Genomic DNA, 18,229 nt, shown 5'->3' with positions numbered 1-18,229 from the left:
AACTGGAAGACGTCCTCCCTTTAAGATAAGGTACGGGTGCTTTCTCTAAAGGCCCTGGAGGGCTAAGGACTTCCAACCAGGTACCACTGACACTTGACGCTCCGCACATGACATGCACCAGAGTTCACCGGGTCACCCAGAGGAAGAGAATGAACTTACTCCTAAAATCCCAAACGCTCCCTCTTGCTCACTGGCTGAGAAACCGCCATCTGGACGGCTTAACAGATGAAAGGCATTATCACGGTTCTGCTGGAATATTTCTGGTAGGCAGAGAACACAAGATGCCAGAACTTGGGGTGGGGTGGGGGGAATCACATAACTGTGATTACCTCATTTCACCTTTCTCATGAGCCAATCTGAACGCCGTGTCTCATAGACACGGAACTATTAGCGCAACCTCACAAACGCCTTGCTGCATCCCGGGACTGGAGAAAATCTGCACAAGGCCTGCACAGCTCCCACATTCTACTGCTCTGGCCTAAGCCGTCTTTGCAAGCAACGCAAGCACCCTTTGCACATGACCTTCAAACCAAAGCCCGCAGGAAAGCCAGGCAGGCATCGCTGACTCTACCAGTGCCCATCACCAGCCTCCTCCGGAATATCCCAGACTCGTGCAGCTTCGCCAGGCGTGGGTCCTCCCACACTCGGGCCGGTGCGCCCAGCTCTGGGAAACAACAGCGCCCGCACTCAGCAAACGCACACCTGTCACTTACGTCTAGGCATTTGTTGTTGGCTTTGTTTTTGGGCCATCTCTCAGGCCCACCGGGGCCTCCACGGTGTCCCTCCGCTTTCCCACCGCGCGGGGCCAGCGTAAAGGAATCCACTGCTTCAAGGCTCCGCGCAACCGCAGCGTGGAAGCCAGGCTCGGGAGGCGCTTTCCCGGGTGTGGTTTTGAGACCTCAGGCTATGCCATCTGATAAAAATCATCTTTAGCCTAGTGTCGCAAAAAGCGCTTTCCCCCTGAAGGGGCCACCAGTTTCAAAGTGCCTTGCAAAGCGAAATTTGTGTTCCATTCTTCACAGCCTTCCCCGAGGCAGGTGCATGTAGGCGCCAAGTCAGAGAAGAGCAAACGGAGTCTCCAGGGGCCTGAGCTGTAACAGGCCTTCCAAAGCAGGGCCTCAGCCTGCCTTTTCGATTTTTTGTAACTCAGAGCATCACTTGGTACTGTCCAAGTCACTTCCTGGAGGGACTATAGATGGTCAGGGAAACCGCAGCCCAGATTAGTCTCTGCGCTCCCCACCAGCTCCCTCCCAGACACACTGCCAACGGGAGACCAGCTCATGCTAGAATGAGGACAGCAAGGACCATGTCTGCTGGCCCAACAGGGTGAAAACACCCTCAACACCTTCCAATTAAAAGTCTGTCAGCCTCTGACTGGAAGAAGTACCTACCCAAGGCCACCTGTGTCTATTTTTGGTTTCTTTAACAGCTTTAAAGCCTCCCACCAGCATATTCTAAAATCCCAGAGGCCCAAAGGAGTGTTCTTAACCTCTTCAAATGTTTAAAAAAAAAAAAAAAAAAAAAGAACCTCTATATATGCTGCCGGAGTTTCAAGAGTATCAGTTCTCTTCAGCCGGATGAGACTTCATCAATGACCCCTTCCCACCCTGCACTAGGAGCCTGAAAACTGAACCACCTACCTGAGTGATTCACCATCCTCTGGTTTTAAAAAGGATCACTGTGTACACTATTATCCAAAATGAGTAATCTTCCAAGTGAAAGGGGACCCTATTAGTCAGGCAGGACACGGAGACTGCCAGCATAAACCAAAACTATTGTGGAAAACCAAGCCCTGTGGAGCACACTAAACGCCCTGCCCCCAGGGGCTGAGGCTATCATCAAGGTCAAAGTCAGTGCAGAGCCCTGGCCCTCTGGAAGCTGACTGATGAGTGCACAATACAGACAATCAAATAATCACCCAAATAAACAACAATGACCTAACCTAATGATGACAGGTAGTCAGAAGTAGTCCTGGGTGGTAGGACAGAAAATTCCAATGCTTAACCATGTGCTCTGGGAGTAACATATGTAAAGGGTAGGAAGCGTCCCAGGGAGAAAATAAAGGCCAGAGGGATGGAGTGGAAGAAGAGGAAAAGTAGGGGATACGGCTGCAAGGGGGGCACTGGAGGAAAAGACAATGCAGAGGGTATTAGACTAGAGCAAGGATAGCAGGAAGCCATGGAGGGCACTCACAGCGTGGGAGTGTCATGATCAGACAGACATGAGACAAGACCTCTCTGGCTCAGGGTAGAGCACCGACAGGGAAGAAGGCAGGAGGCAGAGACAGCAGGCAGTCAATGCAGTCAGGAGGATGAAGGCCCGGGCCAGGGCAACGGTTGTGCAGACAAATGAGGGCAGATGCAAAAGAGTGAGAGGTTAACATCTGAAGACCCTGGTGATGGGTCAGAAGCTGCCAAAATTCTGGTTATGTTCGCTGAACATAAGACAGCAAAGCCAGTTCCTTATACAACCCTAAGTTGCCCTAAGCTTGCCTAGTAATCCTATTCAGACAGCCTCAAAAATCCCTCGCAACGTGATGTTAAAATGCAATGCAAGTGCTCAAACCGCCTTGCCACAGTTTTCCCTCACCCACAAATCAATGAGTCCTTCAACAACCTAAACAAGGCAGACTCACCTAAACAACTCAATATTCTCTGTGTTTGTCATGACCTCTTCAGTTGTATCACCCAATAATACAACTGAAGATGAAGTCATTAGAGTTCTGAGTGATTAATCAAGTTTGCCTTTCATCAGTAGAGATGGTATTCAAATCTCAAATCCTTTCTAGATTAAAAATCTATAAAATCACATCAGATCCCATTTCTTCACTTTGATGAACAGAATTTAAAAAGATTATTGGTAGGGGTGCCTGGGTGGTTCAGTTGGGTGTCCAACTCTTGATTTCAGCTCAGGTCATGATTTCAGGGTCCTGAGATGGAGCCCTGCCTCAGGCTCCATGCTGAGCTTGGAGTCTGCTGGAGTCTTCCTAACCCTTGGCCCCTTCCCACCCTCATATACTCTCTCTCTCTCTCTCTCTCTCTCACACACACACACACACACACACACACAAAGAGAGATTATTAATAGTCACCCTTTGAGATAATCTGATCAATAAGCTGAAAGGCATCAGTTGGATTACAATGGCTATGCCACCCCATGCCACTATCCCTAAGGACTGCATTTTCATGAAATATATCACACATCTGATATACAACAGTGCCCAGCCTCTTCCATGTCAAGCTAAGAATTCCTGTGCACTTAAGTGAAAATGCTCCATCACAGTAAAAATTACTAACAACTTCTGTTTGTATCCAACCCTCCGGTTTACAAGGTTTTGAGTTTTTTCAGTGACCCTGATAGCACACACAGGCAACTACTACTCAAGTATCAGGATTTGTCACAAAAGCTCAAGTAGTAGGTGGGGAGTGACAAATCCCCTCCATTGTGCTATCTCTAAAAAGACAGGTATTGGGGCGCCTGGGTGCTCAGCCAGTTAAGCCTCTACCTTTGGCTCAGGTCATGATCCTGGAGTGGTAGGATCGAGCCCCACATCAGGCTCCCTGCTCAGCAGGGAGTCTGCTTCTCCCCCTCCCTCTGCTGCTTGCTTGCTCTCAAATAAATAAAATCTTTAAAATAAATAAACAAATATAAATAAAGAGATAGGTACAAAGGACCTTTTGTCTGTCCTACATAAGCCAAAAAGGAAAACTGGGGCCAAAGACTGGATTATAGTGTTATCAAGTTTCACTACCTAAGAATGCCATGACCCCAGATTTTCTAGAAGTTTCCATTTCAAATACTCAAATACTATCAACTGGCATGCATATATATGTACTTTTTCCTTTGAATAACTTAATTCTTTGAGATAAAACCAATTCACTAAATGTGGTATAAAGCGTATGCTAAAGTGTTTGATATAAAGAAGTCCACAAATGGGGGGAAAAATCCTTTATTAGATGCTGGTCCCAATTTTCAAAGATATATAGTCACCACCCCCTGACCTTACCCGACCATACCCCAACTCAATCAGAAAGTGGTCCCAGAAAATATCCAGGAAACACAAAGGAGGAATGTGTGGCTCTGGGAGGAAAGAGGATCCTAGAGAGCAAGATGGCTTCAAAGATAGCGCTCTTCAGAGGAAGACCCCAAACAGAGGTGGAGAGAAGTAAAAGATAAAAGAGATTATAAACCCTAGCTCGAGGGGGTGAGAGAAGAGACAAAAGGTACCCATTCTTTGGGACGCCCTCTAGGTCTGAACTAAAACAGAGCCCAGAAGTCCAGAGATAAGCTGCTTAGGACTTCCTCCACAGCCTGGCTTGCTAACCCTTCAGGGGAGAGGTGCAAGAGAATAATAGGGCACAGGCAGAGAGAAAGCCAAGTATAGAAATAAGCATTTTCCATCACCCCAAACTGCCGCTGCCAGACACCCCCACACACATTTCTTTCTACATCTTTCCACATCAGAGAAGGTACAGGGCGGGGAGGATTGGTTCCCATTTGGCTAGTGGTTTACAGTTAACTAAGTACGCTCACATTTTCTTATTTAGTTATTCATGCATTCAAAACAATTTATGGAATGCCTTCTGGGAGCCAGGCTCTGTAAAGACCTGGGATGAAACCCCATTATTCAGGCCCTGCCTCACAAGGCCCTCCCAAACCAGCGGGAAATGGCCTCTCGACTGAATCAGCACCAGAGAAGCCCACAGGGTCAAGCACCCAACGGAGCTGCAATGCCGACACCGACACCGTCATCCCTGCATGAGGGAGAGTTCGTGATGACTGCCCATCTTCTGTTAGCTTAAGATGGTTCAACGGTAGACCTAGCTAGACAGAGTACAGTCCATTGGATCTGACAGCTGGTAGAACTCAACAATTTAATAGCCAACTTGTATTTTAACCATTTAAACCCACCTCTGACTTACCCTTTAGAAAGCAATTTGCTGTGAATCAAAGACCATCAGGTGAAAAACAGGGAGTTAAAAGGGGGAAAAGAGAGACAAAAAAAACAAAACAGATTGCTCAGAGCCACTTAAACTGAAAAAGCCTGAGAGCCAGGTCCATACGCTTTAGCTAAGAGCTTTCTACAGCACCCCTCTATAGACACCATCGAACTGGCCTGAAAAAAGAGATTTAAACGCCTTCTTTTCAGTATTATAACAGATTTTGGAGTATTTCTGATGATTGTTTTAAATACTTCCAAAGATCTATGCAGAATATATGCTAAAGGATTAAACAGCTAAATGGGGTACACTCGGATGCTAGGGTGGGGGCAGAGGAAGCTTGAGTTTACAAAACCTATAATTCTAGCACCAACTTTTTTTTTTTTTTTTAAGATGTATTATTTGAGCTTGAGCAAGAGAAGCAAAGAGAGAGAATCTCAAGGAGACGCCCTGCTGAGCTCAGAGACCTCCTGGAACTCAATTCCACGACCCGGAAATCATGAGTCAAAATCAAGAGTGGGACCTTAACCAACTGAGCCACCCAGGCACCTCTGGCACCAACTCTTATAAAAGGAACAATTACAGCAGCACCAGAAGCAGCTAATCAGGCCCTGAGCTAAGTGCTTTACACTTAGAACCTCTTTATTCTCTAAAACTCCGTGCTAGATGCTACACCTTGGAAGATAGACAGAAATGGCAGAAAGGTTATTTAAAGTAGTGGTAAGTGCAAAATTACAACCAGGAAAGGAGCCCCGGATCCACCTGTCCCCAAGACCCGATTCCCACAGGGGATGGGAGCAGGGGGACCCCTGTACACCCAGCAAACCACGTCACTAAATAGTTCCTAATGATCATGAAGTAGATCTACCCCTCTGCTCCACGCAGGTATGGCTGGAGAACAGAATATGAATGTGGGAGGGGAGACCTATGCAAGGTCCCTATGATGGAGCTGGGCTTTGATCCTAATTAAGAGCCAATTAAGTATTTAAACCAGGGCAGTGTGACACAATCAGATCTACCACTCAAGAAATCTCCCCGCAGTAGAATGGGGGGGCAGTGTTGGGGAAGGAAAGGGGGCTGCAATACTGTGCATGGGAAACAGTAAGGACCTGAACCAAGGCAGGACAGCTGGTGGCGAGAAGTGGCAGGGCAAACAGGCATACTCGATTAAGTTAGGACTTGCAGTAAAGGGCAGAGTCCACGATTTTTACCTCCCTAGAAACTAAGAAACGAGCCTACCACAGTTTCCTGGGTGCTGGCAGGAGACCTGGAACTCCTAGGTCAGAGACAAAGGATGATTTATTACTCACAGCAGGAGCCTGGACCATAGCATCTGGACCACTTCCCACAGGACAACATAAAGGTGGCTCCCACAGTGAACAGGACAAGAGAGGGCCCCTGGACTTAGGGAACCCAGGTGTTTTTTTTGTTTGTTTGTTTGTTTTTTTGCCCCTGTGGGCATTTAATTTCCAACACTTTTCACTATACAAACATCCTTAAAAAGATAACCCAGAACAAAGGCAGACAGTGTCTCAGCTCATGAGATGTGCACAAGAAATGTGGGACCTCTACCAAGAGCTGTTTCTCAACATACCTTACTGAGGAGGAAACAAGGTCTTAAAAAGCTTAAAAGGAGTCAGGGCAACAAAGCTAGAGAATAATCGACGTGGGATTCAAATCCTTACCTGATGATGCCAGGTCCCACTGCCTTCCACGATCTAAAATCCCTTTATAGAAAACATAGTGACCTCTGCTAGGGGAAAGGCTTGTGGGAGGGGCAGGTACATCCTCTAGTCTTTCCTGGAGGTTGTCAGCTCACCTGGGTAGGGACTAAGGAGCACATCTGGGGTTGGTACCTCCACTTAGCTATAAGGATGTGAGACATTCTCCTTGTGCCATAGGTCCCCAGACTCGAGTGGCAGAACAGAACCAGGCTGTTGAAGAAGGAAACAGCCGTGGATCTTTATGCAGTGGGGAGAGTTCCACTCCCAAGTCTTTCTTATGCAACTGCATCTAAACAGTGAAAAGTTTGTGTTAATACTTGGTTTTTATTCCCTAAAATTACTTGCAGAAGTGTGCAATAAAATAATCTTCCATACACAAAAGGATCTCTATTAATCTGTGTGTTTAAACTAGCAAACACTGTGTCTGTGTGTGTGTTTATAAACATGTCATTTAAAGAAAGTAAAGTAACTCTACTAACAAACCAAAAAAAGTTGGTTGGCAGCCTCTTCACTGTGATAACAAATACCTTTGAACCTTGAATCCAGTGTAAGTACAGACTATAGCTTCACAAACAAGGTTAATTACTTTGAACATGAGTAATCAAGCTTACTCACTTATTAACATAAGCAAACACATGATTTCCTTGGTTTCAAGGGTCCAGTTACAGAGATTCAGCAACCACAGTTCTTTTGGTCTCCCTGGGGCCAGTGAACCCAGCTGGAGAGATGACCTTGGTCTGAGGTTTTTTTTAGCCCTGTCCGCAAGATCCCAAGGCACCTGAGCAGTCCTTGTCAGACTGAGGAACCCTTTCCTTGGCAGGGAGCTCCCAACTCCCCATGAGAAACCCCTATCCCCCCCCCTACCAACATCATCACCACCAGCTTCTTCAAGGTCTGAAAGGCAAAGCTGGTACTTATCACACTGAGCAGAAATGTCTGAACCCGTTCAACTTAAAAGGATCACCCACTTTATATGCCACAAGTTAAACCTTTAGACGACTACCCGATGCACACAAAACTCTACATCACACAGCTCCAGGAAACATCACACACATCCCAAGGAGTTGTGCAGTCCACAACCTATGTAGCTATACACAGCAGTCCTCAGGGAAGGTGGAGGTGGGGAGTGAGGGGGCAAGTCCAACAGATATTTCCCCATTAAATCCACTTCCTGATCCATGCACTTTCTACTTAATCCATGAATCCTTGGATTTTGGCAGTCATCACGGATCTCACTTTGATGGCTGCAGACAGTTAACAATTTTCACATATCATTAAATGAATGAAAATACTTAGGATCTGGTTGATTAAATGCCAGTAAGATTCACACTGGAAACAACAGGAGTGGGATTTCACTATCTTATCTCCTCTTTGAGCCCTGAGAGTCCTTTCTCCATGTAGAATCTTAATATCAGGCCCAATTACCAAATAGACATACTATTCTTTCCATGGGGGAAAGAGCAAATCTATATTGCAGGTAACAAGTAAATACACTTTTACAGATATTTTACGTAGGAAAAAAACATTGTTCTAAACAAATAGTCATTACTTGCCTTTCATCAGCTGCATGACTGCTAATTATAAACACTCTAAATTGTCTAAACCAGCGTAGAGCTGATCTCCGGGTTACTTTCCAATAGGTTGGTTAACTGCTTGAAAAACAATTCATTCGGCAAATATCACAAGCAAACAGAAATTTCCTTCCCCAGTCCAATTCAGCAGAAGCAGGATGTTTCTGAAATGGGCTCTGCCTGAGCCTTCTTCACGCTGGCCTGTGGCCTTGACCTGGACTTCCCCACGTGTCTCCCTTCTTGCTGAACCAGATGTCCTCCTAATTTCCTAACGCTGTGTGCTCCCCCACCCCATACTCCTGGTTTCTGCTGCTCTGTACTCTCATGATCAACCTCTTGCCTATGTCAGTTTTACATCTTACCTGACTCAGGAGACAATTCTTGGCCAAGATGCCTTGGTGCCCCTTGGTTCCCTGGAAGTGCACAAGGCCAGTGGCATAGACAATAGGTACGCAAAAAGCTCCTCCTCAGGTCTTTGAAGAAGTTCCAAGGAGCTGCACAACACCACCACCTTCCTATTTGTATTTGTATTTGTATTTGTAAGTGAGGCCCCGGTAATTAGGTTCTAAACAGGACACAGCTGAATATATTTAACTGGTAAGTATTCACCTACTACACAACACACCTGTGTCTGGCCTTACTTGGTTCTACCCTACTTACAAGGTAATCAATTAACCAGCTACTATCTCCTGGAAGCATGACACACCTGGGTCAGAGACAAAGGACTGTTACAGCACAGCAGAGGTCATGAGCATGAGGTTTGTTTCCGTTCTCCTCATCCCAAAGTCCATGGTGGGGGGCACCAAGGGGCCCAGATGGAAGCTGCACGTGCTGCCATCGCTCTGCGTCACAGCTGAGGAACCGGTGCTTTCGGGAACCTGCTGCTTTATCACAAGCAGTAAGTGAGACTGCTCTTTGTCCCAGAGAGAGACATTACCTCATCCTTCAAGACTGCTTGCTGCAAACAGCACTCGAAGAAATGGCCCGGATAAAGAGCATTCTTGGCACACACACCCCCACCCCCAGCAAGATGTGCATAAGCACAAGAAAAATGTGGATGAGTGTCTCCCAACAACCTCGGCATGTCCCTAAGTGTAGATGATGATCTTCATGGGTTTCATGGTCCCAGCGTCTCCACAGGAACCCCCATTACACTCATGGCATGGATTACAAAAGCAGCAGACTCCTCATTGGAGAGAACTCTGAAACACACACACACACACACACACACACACACACACACACACACACACAATTTAATGGCTTAGCCCAAAAGAACAGTCTGGGAATCCCCCCAAGCACACAGACATGGCCCAACACCACCTTTGCCTCTCTTCCTCCTTTCTTTCGCCTCTTCCACTTTTGGAAACCTATCTATGTTTAGAAAAGCACAAGAAATAAATAATGGACAGAATGGAAGCTGGTCTTCATCTGGGCAAAACTTCAGTTCTAGGAATCTTCATCCCTACAGTTGGAAGAAGAAAAGTCACTTATGATAGTTCAGAAAATGATAAACAGCGAGACGAAACTCCATTTGGCAAATGTTCAAACTCTGAAAGGCACTAACTTTGGGAAGAAAGGCAACTTTCTTCTTGCCGGACTTAGACTTTTTACATCCCATACAGTGAAAAACACAATTTAAAAAGTCAGATTCCTTAAAGTCCAGCAGTCCATAAACACCACTTGTAACAAAAATTTGTAAGTATGTAAATATAAATTCAATTAGAAAACTTGTAATTGCCATCAGAATAAGTTATACATTAATGAACAGGTTCATAAACACACCTACTTGTATATAACAAATCTTTGCAGACGGTCCAGATGGAGGCTTATTTTGTTCCTAATGAAAATTAACTTAGATTTAATTCATTTCAATTAATAATTATTGGATAGTTACGATATATTAGGCATTTTTCTAGGCATAAAAAATTTTATGCCTTTAACATGCCTATAACATCTACACACGTTATTGTACTGAACTGTAATGTTCTACACATACTACATTAAAAAAAAAAAAACAACAGGTAGGTCTGTGGCCTCAAAATGACTCTGTAGGCAAGACGTGAGAAATGCTGGCATTTAAGAAACAGAGGGCTGGGCGCCTGGCTGGCTCAGTGGGTTAAGCTGCTGCCTTCGGCTCAGGTCATGATCTCAGGGTCCTGGGACCGAGTCCCGCATCGGGCTCTCTGCTCAGCAAGGAGCCTGCTTCCCCCTCTCTCTCTGCCTGCCTCTCTGCCTACTTGTGATCTCTGTCAGATAAATAAATAAAATCTTTTAATTAAAAAAAAAAAGAAACAGAGGGCTGAGCAGGTCATGCCAGGAGTGGCCATGCTAGACAGCTGCAGCTGAACAGGAAAGGAAATTAGGGTCCAGAAGAGACGGGAATGGAGCAGCTGTCCTGGCTAGAAACCCTCAGCGAGAGCCAGTTGCCAAAGGAAAGCATGGAGGTACAATCTCCCCCAGGGGCTGAAGGACAACAGGAAGCAAAGAAAATCTTGCCATGAGTGAGAAGTCCTATTGCACAGAGTGCACTTCCCTAACAGGGCCAGCTGAAGTTCCCGCATACCACCAACCCCGGGTGATAATGAACCAAAAGCCTGCACCTGTCCCAAGTTGTCCTCTACTCCCCACTCGATGACAAAGCCAGCCTTCACTGAGTGCTCGCCCCTCTCCGGGGTATGTGCATCATCTCAGTGCACCTTTACATTTATCCTAGAAGTAGATACACTTTTTTCCCCAGAAGGAACAGTACAGAGTGGTGGAGTCCATGTTCAGGAGTCCATGTTCAGGATGACCCAGCTTCAGTGTCGAGGCCAGAATTTGAACCCACTCAGTCTCACTCACCACTACCCTAGACAGAGCAGTATTCTCTGACTCGCATGGGGGTGGGGAGGACAAAGTTAAATTATAGAAACAAAGAATTAATGTCCCATTTTTTAAAGATCATGTGGGACTATCTGGAGCTACGAGTACAAAACAAAATAAATTTCATTCAGTACGAAGAAAACCCAAACAGGACATTTATGAATTCATAGATAAAGGTTATCACCACAGAATCTTCAACCACCTAAGAGCTGATTTAAATGAAAAATGAACAATATTAGAGATGACAAAGAATTTCAAATAATACCTATACCCTCAAGCTTGAGCTATTCAATATGCCACTTTATGTGCAAATTAATTGAAAGGCTTTGTTTCTGCTAACTTAAAAGCCACATATGGAATCCATATGAAGCCAACTTTTTGAGTCTGTTCATTCCAAAGCATAAGAGTAATACATAATAAATAACCTGAATACTTACTTAACATAAACAAGGTTGATGTTAATCAGAATGACTGCACCAAAATGGTTTAGAGGAACCAAATGGAGTCAAAGCACTAGCACTTGGAAACAAGCAGCTGTGTGTGCGCATAGCCTACGGACAGCACAAGCCAACACGGACTTCATTCTAGGTGAATTCACAAATTCTAACAGATGCCTTCCCCACCATCCTCAGCAAGACGCAAAATCCTCAAGGACTCTCCTTGTCCCCCTGCACACTCTCCCCTCCTGCAACTTGGCGGAGGCTGGCCAAGCCCACGGAGACGCTAGGCTCTGGGGACTACAGCTGTTCCCTGTTTTATAACCTGGGGGCTCTGCTGAAAATCTTGGCTGGAGAAGAAGAAGAAAAAAAAAAAGGATTCTACTATTAGGAGGGGGGAAAAGGTGAGAAAGGGAGATAAAAACTAGAGGCCTAATGATTTTTAAGGTCCCTTTCAACATAGATGTTTTAAGATGATATAATTAGGATGCAAAAGACCAATAAACGGATAGTTCCGATAGCCGGGCACGAAAAGACCCACCAAAGAACACCGACTTAATATTTCCGCAGCCATTCCCGCTGAAAATAACCCAACCTTCTGTTCTGTCATCAGCAGGTTAACCTTTTTAAAGAGTGAGAAAGAGATTCACTCACCTTCACTGAAAGCAAAAAACCCTGTCTCCTCAATTCTGAAATTAAAGTCACAGAGAGAAGGGGGGGCAAGGAAGAGGATATTCAACTAAAAGCTCACTATTAAAAAAAAACTGCATTTTGAAAGATTCTGAGCAATAATTAATGATCTGCTGGTGCCTTCACTGAAGATGGAGTCATTTCATAGCTCAGAGAGTTCATTTTCTAGTCTTCATCTAAGAACCAAAAATATAATCATAACCTTTTTTTTCTGTTTACACCATAGAGAAGACAAAAACTGATCTCTGGTTTTTATTTTTCACTTAAAATTTTTTTCATTTAGTTTGAATATTTATACTATACCGTCTTTTATCATAAATAAAATTGGAGGTCATATGGTCCTGTAGATCACTCTTCCTTTTCCAAAGAAAGCATATACTTACTTACAAAAAGAAAATTCAAGAATACAGATCAATATTCATTATTCACGGAAGGTATATATTGATAATATTTATATTCACGAGAATACATACTGATGAATATTGCTATACACTGATATTTTAAAAATCCAAATATATCAACAGTTAAATGGAATACATGTATTTCACAAAAATACAATGCTTCTATCCTCTTTTCCGGGACACCATCCTCTCCTTTTTGAAACAAGGATCTGTATCTTTAAAAAAAAGAGGAATAAAACACGATTTTCAAACTTTCACACAATTGTTTCAAACTCTCACCGGAGAGCAGCTTTAAAACTCTCCAAGCATACAGGAAGAACATTAGGAATTATTAAATTTTGCAGACTCAGGAAAAAAAATGAAAATGCCACACATAATTATATCATCTAGCCATCTCTTCATTCAATTTATTCTTTCCAAAACCAATAGAGAAAGCTAAAAGAACTGGTACCAAATAAACACAATTATCCCTAGGATTCCAGTTACTAGATTTATTTTTTTTTTTTTAAGATTTTATTTATGTATTTGACAGAGAGAAACACAGCAAGAGAGGGAACACAAGCAGAGGGAATGGGAGAGGGAGAAGCAGGCTTCCCACTAAGCAGGGAGCCCGATGTGGGGCTCGATCCCAGCACCCTGGGATCATGCATGACCTGAGCCGAAGTCAGACGCTTAACGACTGAGCCACCCAGGTGCCCCCAGTTACTAGATTTAAAAAAAAAAATACCAGGTAGCATTTCTCCCATGACTGCTGTCTGGCCGCTGCTGTACATCTTCGGATAAGCAGGGCGCCAACCATGACACTGCTGCCCAGAAAGTTTGCACCTATATATTTCTGTCTACATAAAGGTCATTGCAAAAACAGTTAAAGCTAAGAGCACGGATCTGGGGTTTTTGTTTTTTCAATTACTTAACGTTATAACTCTTTAAAAGTACAGAGTTTTTCTAATGCCTCAAGCAGATCTATTGATTTTTTTTTTCTTTTCAGTTCTGTGGAACTGATGTTTATTCACAAGATATTTGTACTGTATGTTGAAACACTTATTCTAAATGTTATCCTGAGGGGGGAAATGCAGGTAGAGTCAGAAGAAATCCTTAAAGTTATTGATGGAAAAGCACATTTTTTTTTTCCTTTACAAAGTAACTGAGGTTTGCTAAATTCAAATCCTTGTAGGCGACTACAGCTGAAACTCTAAAATGCTTTGTTTGTTTTGGGGTGTTTGTTCACTGCTCTCAAAGTATTTGAGGAAGAGTCTCCATTTTTAATATAATGGCACCAAAAGAAAGTATTACTGGGACTGTGGTGAATTTCTTTTCCTTCAAAAAATGTATATTAGGGTTTCTGTATTGTTTTATAGTGGAAAAGTATAAAGAAAGTGCCCTTTTCTTAAAAATGCATCAAGTAAATGGACTCATTCCAAACTGAACATAATCCGTAGTAACTTGAAGGAAGAGGAGACAGAGCTGCTGAAGGTCCCCACTGAGATAGAGCTCCTCGGTTTTTAAGGTTAACTTCCTATTAGCCTGAGATCCAATTTCCCAAAGCCTTTTCCTTTTTCTGCCTTAGATGTAACTACTCACGGGGCCCAGAGGTAGCATTTTTCCAGAGGGGGGGGGGGGGGGGGTTCTGGGTTCATCTCTTTATTCCCTGACAGGAAACAGAACCTGGAGTAGGCGAAACTTTCCACACATCTCCCAGCTGTTTTCTAGAGATTCATCTATCTCACTAATCGGTTTTAGCTTATAAATGCATGCCTTCCTTCGAATTACTTAAAAGCAATGCTCCCCAAAGTGAGATTCCCTGGTGACCCGGGGTGCCACAGGAGACAATTTTAGAATACCGCATTAAATCATCTTGAATATGAAAGTCATTTCCTTTTCAACTCTCTTTTAATCCTCTGGTCTAGTCAAGGAGAAAGTCTCCATTTGATGCCAGGATGTCGAACACTTTGCACACTTGTTAACCTCCACGGTAACAAAGGAAAATAAGCTTCTGACTCAGGCCTGCCAGCAGGCACCAATCACTACCCAGAAGTTAATAAGCCATATTATTGTCATTGTATGCATTTGAATAGTGATATTTTTCAAGCATTTTTTAAATAAATGTATTTAAGGTTTAAAAATGGAACCAATTTAAAAGAAAAGAATCAGTTTGCAATGGGCTAGATCCTTGCAGCTTAAAATGAGATCAGTGGACCGGCCACAGCCGCCTCACCTGTGAGCTTGTTCGAGTGCCGGATCTTTGGCCTCTCTCACGCCTACTGAATCAGAATCTGCATGCATGCATGTATGCATCCCTGCATTTATTCATTCATTCATTCATTCATTCATTTATTCATTCATTCATGAGGGAGAGAAAGCAGGTCTAGGCCTGCCTGCTTTGAGTGGCATGGGAGAGGCAGAGGGGGCGGAGGAGGGAGGCAGACAAGCACACTCAGGGCTGAGCACAGAGCCAGATGCAGAGTGCAGGGGCTCTATCTCAGGACCCTGAGATCATGGCCTGAGCCAAACCAAGAGCCAGAGGCTTAACAGACTGAACCACCCAGGAGCCTCCAGTATCTGCATTTGAAACAAGATTTCCCATGTGACTTGAATACACTTTAAAATCTGAGAAACTCGGGCACCTAGGTGGCTCAGTTGGTTGAGTGACTGCCTTCAGCTCAAGTCATGATCCTGGAGTCCCGGGCCTGAGTCCCTCATTGGGCCTCCTCCTCAGCAGGAGGTCTACTCCTCCCTCTGTCCGTCCTCCTCTCATGCTCGCTCGCTCTCATGTTCTCTCTCCCAAATAAATAAAAATCTTAAGAAAAAAAAAAAAAAAAAAATTTGAGAAGCTCTAAGGTGACACAAGACTTTGTCCAAAACCATGCGGGCAGCTTGCAAATGGCTGAACTTTGGGGTTCACCGTTTGAACTGGCTAGCACAGGTCAGAATGACAAAGGGGATAACTTCAGTGACTGCCAATGGGAAGTCACTAACCATCCACGGACCGCGAGGCCAGTGCAAGAATCTGAATCAGTAGTGTTGAGCGTGTTGTAGGTAGGCTAAAATTACCTTAAACATGCTCCTGTGCCATCCTGTCATGCTGCACAGATCCTTCTTTTTTACCAGCGAATACTACAGTAAAAATTCTACTCACCCTCCCTTTCATCCTTCCTCCTCCCCCTTCAAGGGCTGGGGATTTCTGTACACCTTCCACATAAGAATGAGTGAAAAGCCTCCTTGTACCTACTAAATTAGCATGCCCTGGACTTTTCTCCCAGAGTTGAGCACAATTAAAGAGAAGATTATGCTTAGAAATTAAGACAGTCTGGGTCTTCTTATCTGGTGATACCATAAGAGGCAAAAGAACACTTTTCCGGGTGCCTCCCATCACTGCCCCAGAGAAGCCACAGGGTCACCTGTTCACCAGGATGGGTGGCCCATTTATTAAGTCAATGATCAGGTAGGTCAGGCCAAAATTCTACTTCTGCATTAATTCTAAGGACACCTTCATGATCTACAGAATTTGTCTGAAATACAGAGTAAAATAATGCCCAAAATATACCAGACTTCTGATACCAAAAAGGTGAAAAATATGTAGTTACAGCCATCTAGGCATTTCCACAATATCCAGGTTCAACAGACGTTAATAAAATGTTTTGATTTCCGCCAGGTGGTAGGCCTAACACCAGAGTCCAACCTCAGAAACTCACCTTCCCAGCACAAAACATGAAGATGAGACCATATGGTTTTGCAAAGAAAATGAAAAGGGAATCTAAATGGGTGAAGAAAAGGGGGAAAATTAACAACGAACAATAGATGCAAAATCATGGTCTTGTATCCCTGATAAGAATTACATGCCATTCATTACAATGAAAAGAACACTGCGAATATTGTTAGATCTTTTTTTCCCTTTAGTTATTTTGAGAATGCACTTATGTAGGCAGAACATTACAGAGAACAAAAAATATATATTACCGTGTAAGATTACTTTAATGGTTCTGAAAGAAGTTAAGAAAAAACAACCAAAAAAAAAAAAAAAAATATATATATATATATATATATACACACACATGGGTATTGAGGAAAATAGAGGAATAATTGCTAATACCTGTGAGTATTCCAAGCAGTCATGCACTCTTCTAATCCTCATGACTCCAAGACAGATGTCATACTCATATTAATAACATTAGCTGCCTGGGTGGCTCTGTAGGCTAAGTGCCTGCCTTAGGCTCAGGTCATGATCCCTGGATCCTGGGGATCGAGCCCCTGCATTGGGCTCCCTGCTCATCGGGCAGCCGGCTTCTCCCTGCTTGTGCTCCCTCGGTCCCTCTCTTTCTCTCTCTGACAAATAAAACAATCTTATAAAAAAAAGAAAGAAAGAAAAGAATGCCATTTCGCAGATGAGAAGGACCTTGACCTGCAAGGTCTCTAAAATAACCTGAGGTCACAAGCCTGAGAGGAGAGCCTGGGAGGACAGCTGGCTAGAAATCAGACACACTTAAAGTCGAAGCACCTTAACACCAGACTCTTCCGCCGGCTTCCCACCAGAGCGCTGGACCGCCCACGTTCGGATGCCTCTTCATCATCACTCTCTGATACGGACACATATAAAGACGTTTTATAAATTTCTAAATTAACTGGTGGAGTCTTCATCAGTTAGAGGGCTGGGCCATTTTTCACAGGACTGACTACACCTCAAAGCAGGAGAACAAACTTGGGGCATTAGATGCTTCCACAGTGATTAGAACTATTTACTTGGCAGAATTATGTTTTAGGGCTGTTTGGGGGGAAATATTAACAGCTGGGGGAAATTTCTGTTGGAAGCAAAACATTATACTTTGAGAAATGCTTAAGTCAAGTATTCCCCTTTTATTAGGACTACTTAATGAAGTACAAAGCGTTAAAATAGCTGGCCTGAATATTTATTAGAGCACCAGCTGTTCCCTCCAGATTTTTAGAAATTCAAGACTTAGTGCCAAGCATAACGTAGAAAAAAAATTTCAACAAGTTAAGAGAGCCCTATCTCTTATAATCGTTCTCTAAATAGTAAATAGTAGCTGAAGAGATAAAGAACATCACTTTGTCTTTTCAGGGAGGGGAGCCGAAGTGTTTTGCCATCCACTTCCAAATACCACCTTGTTATTGAGGTTGCTGATCACATTACTTAAAAAGTATCCCTTGGAGGGCGCCTGGGTGGTGCAGTTGGTTTCGAGCCTGACCCTTAGTTTTGGCTGAGGTCCTGATCTCAGAGTCCTGGGATCGAGCCCTACTCAGCGTGGAGACTGCTTGAGATTCTCTCTCTCCCCGCCCCCCCCCCCCCCCACTCGTGCTTGCACTCTCTCTCCCCCTCTCTAAAATAAATAAAGAAACAAATATTTTTAAAAAGTTATACCTTGCTAATTAGAGTTCGCATGCCACCCTGGGTTTTCTTTTCCTTTCCTTTCCTCTCCTTCCCCTTCCTGCCTCTTTCTTTCTCTTTCTTTCTTCCTTTCTTCCTCACTCTCTTTTTCTTTGTTTTTCTTTCTTTCTTTCCTTCCTTCCTTCCTTCCGGAGTGGCATGATAACTATGTCCCAGGAAAACATTTCAGAGAAATAATTTAGACTTTATTTCCAAATTCT

General features: G+C 43.9%; 1 protein-coding gene across 2 annotated transcripts in view; it reads right to left on the bottom strand.

The window, feature by feature from the left end:
- Positions 1-18,229, bottom strand: part of TSPAN5 (tetraspanin 5) — a 164,898-nt gene that overhangs the window by 136,061 nt on the left and 10,608 nt on the right. The gene's annotated exons all lie outside the window — the stretch shown is intronic.

This window comes from Lontra canadensis, unplaced genomic scaffold (assembly GCF_010015895.1).
Source record: "Lontra canadensis isolate GAN:19392208 unplaced genomic scaffold, GSC_riverotter_1.0 scaffold1, whole genome shotgun sequence".
Lineage (NCBI taxonomy): Eukaryota > Metazoa > Chordata > Mammalia > Carnivora > Mustelidae > Lontra > Lontra canadensis.
The sequence above is the reverse complement of the archived record's forward strand: the minus strand, read 5'-3'. Positions and strand labels throughout refer to the sequence as shown.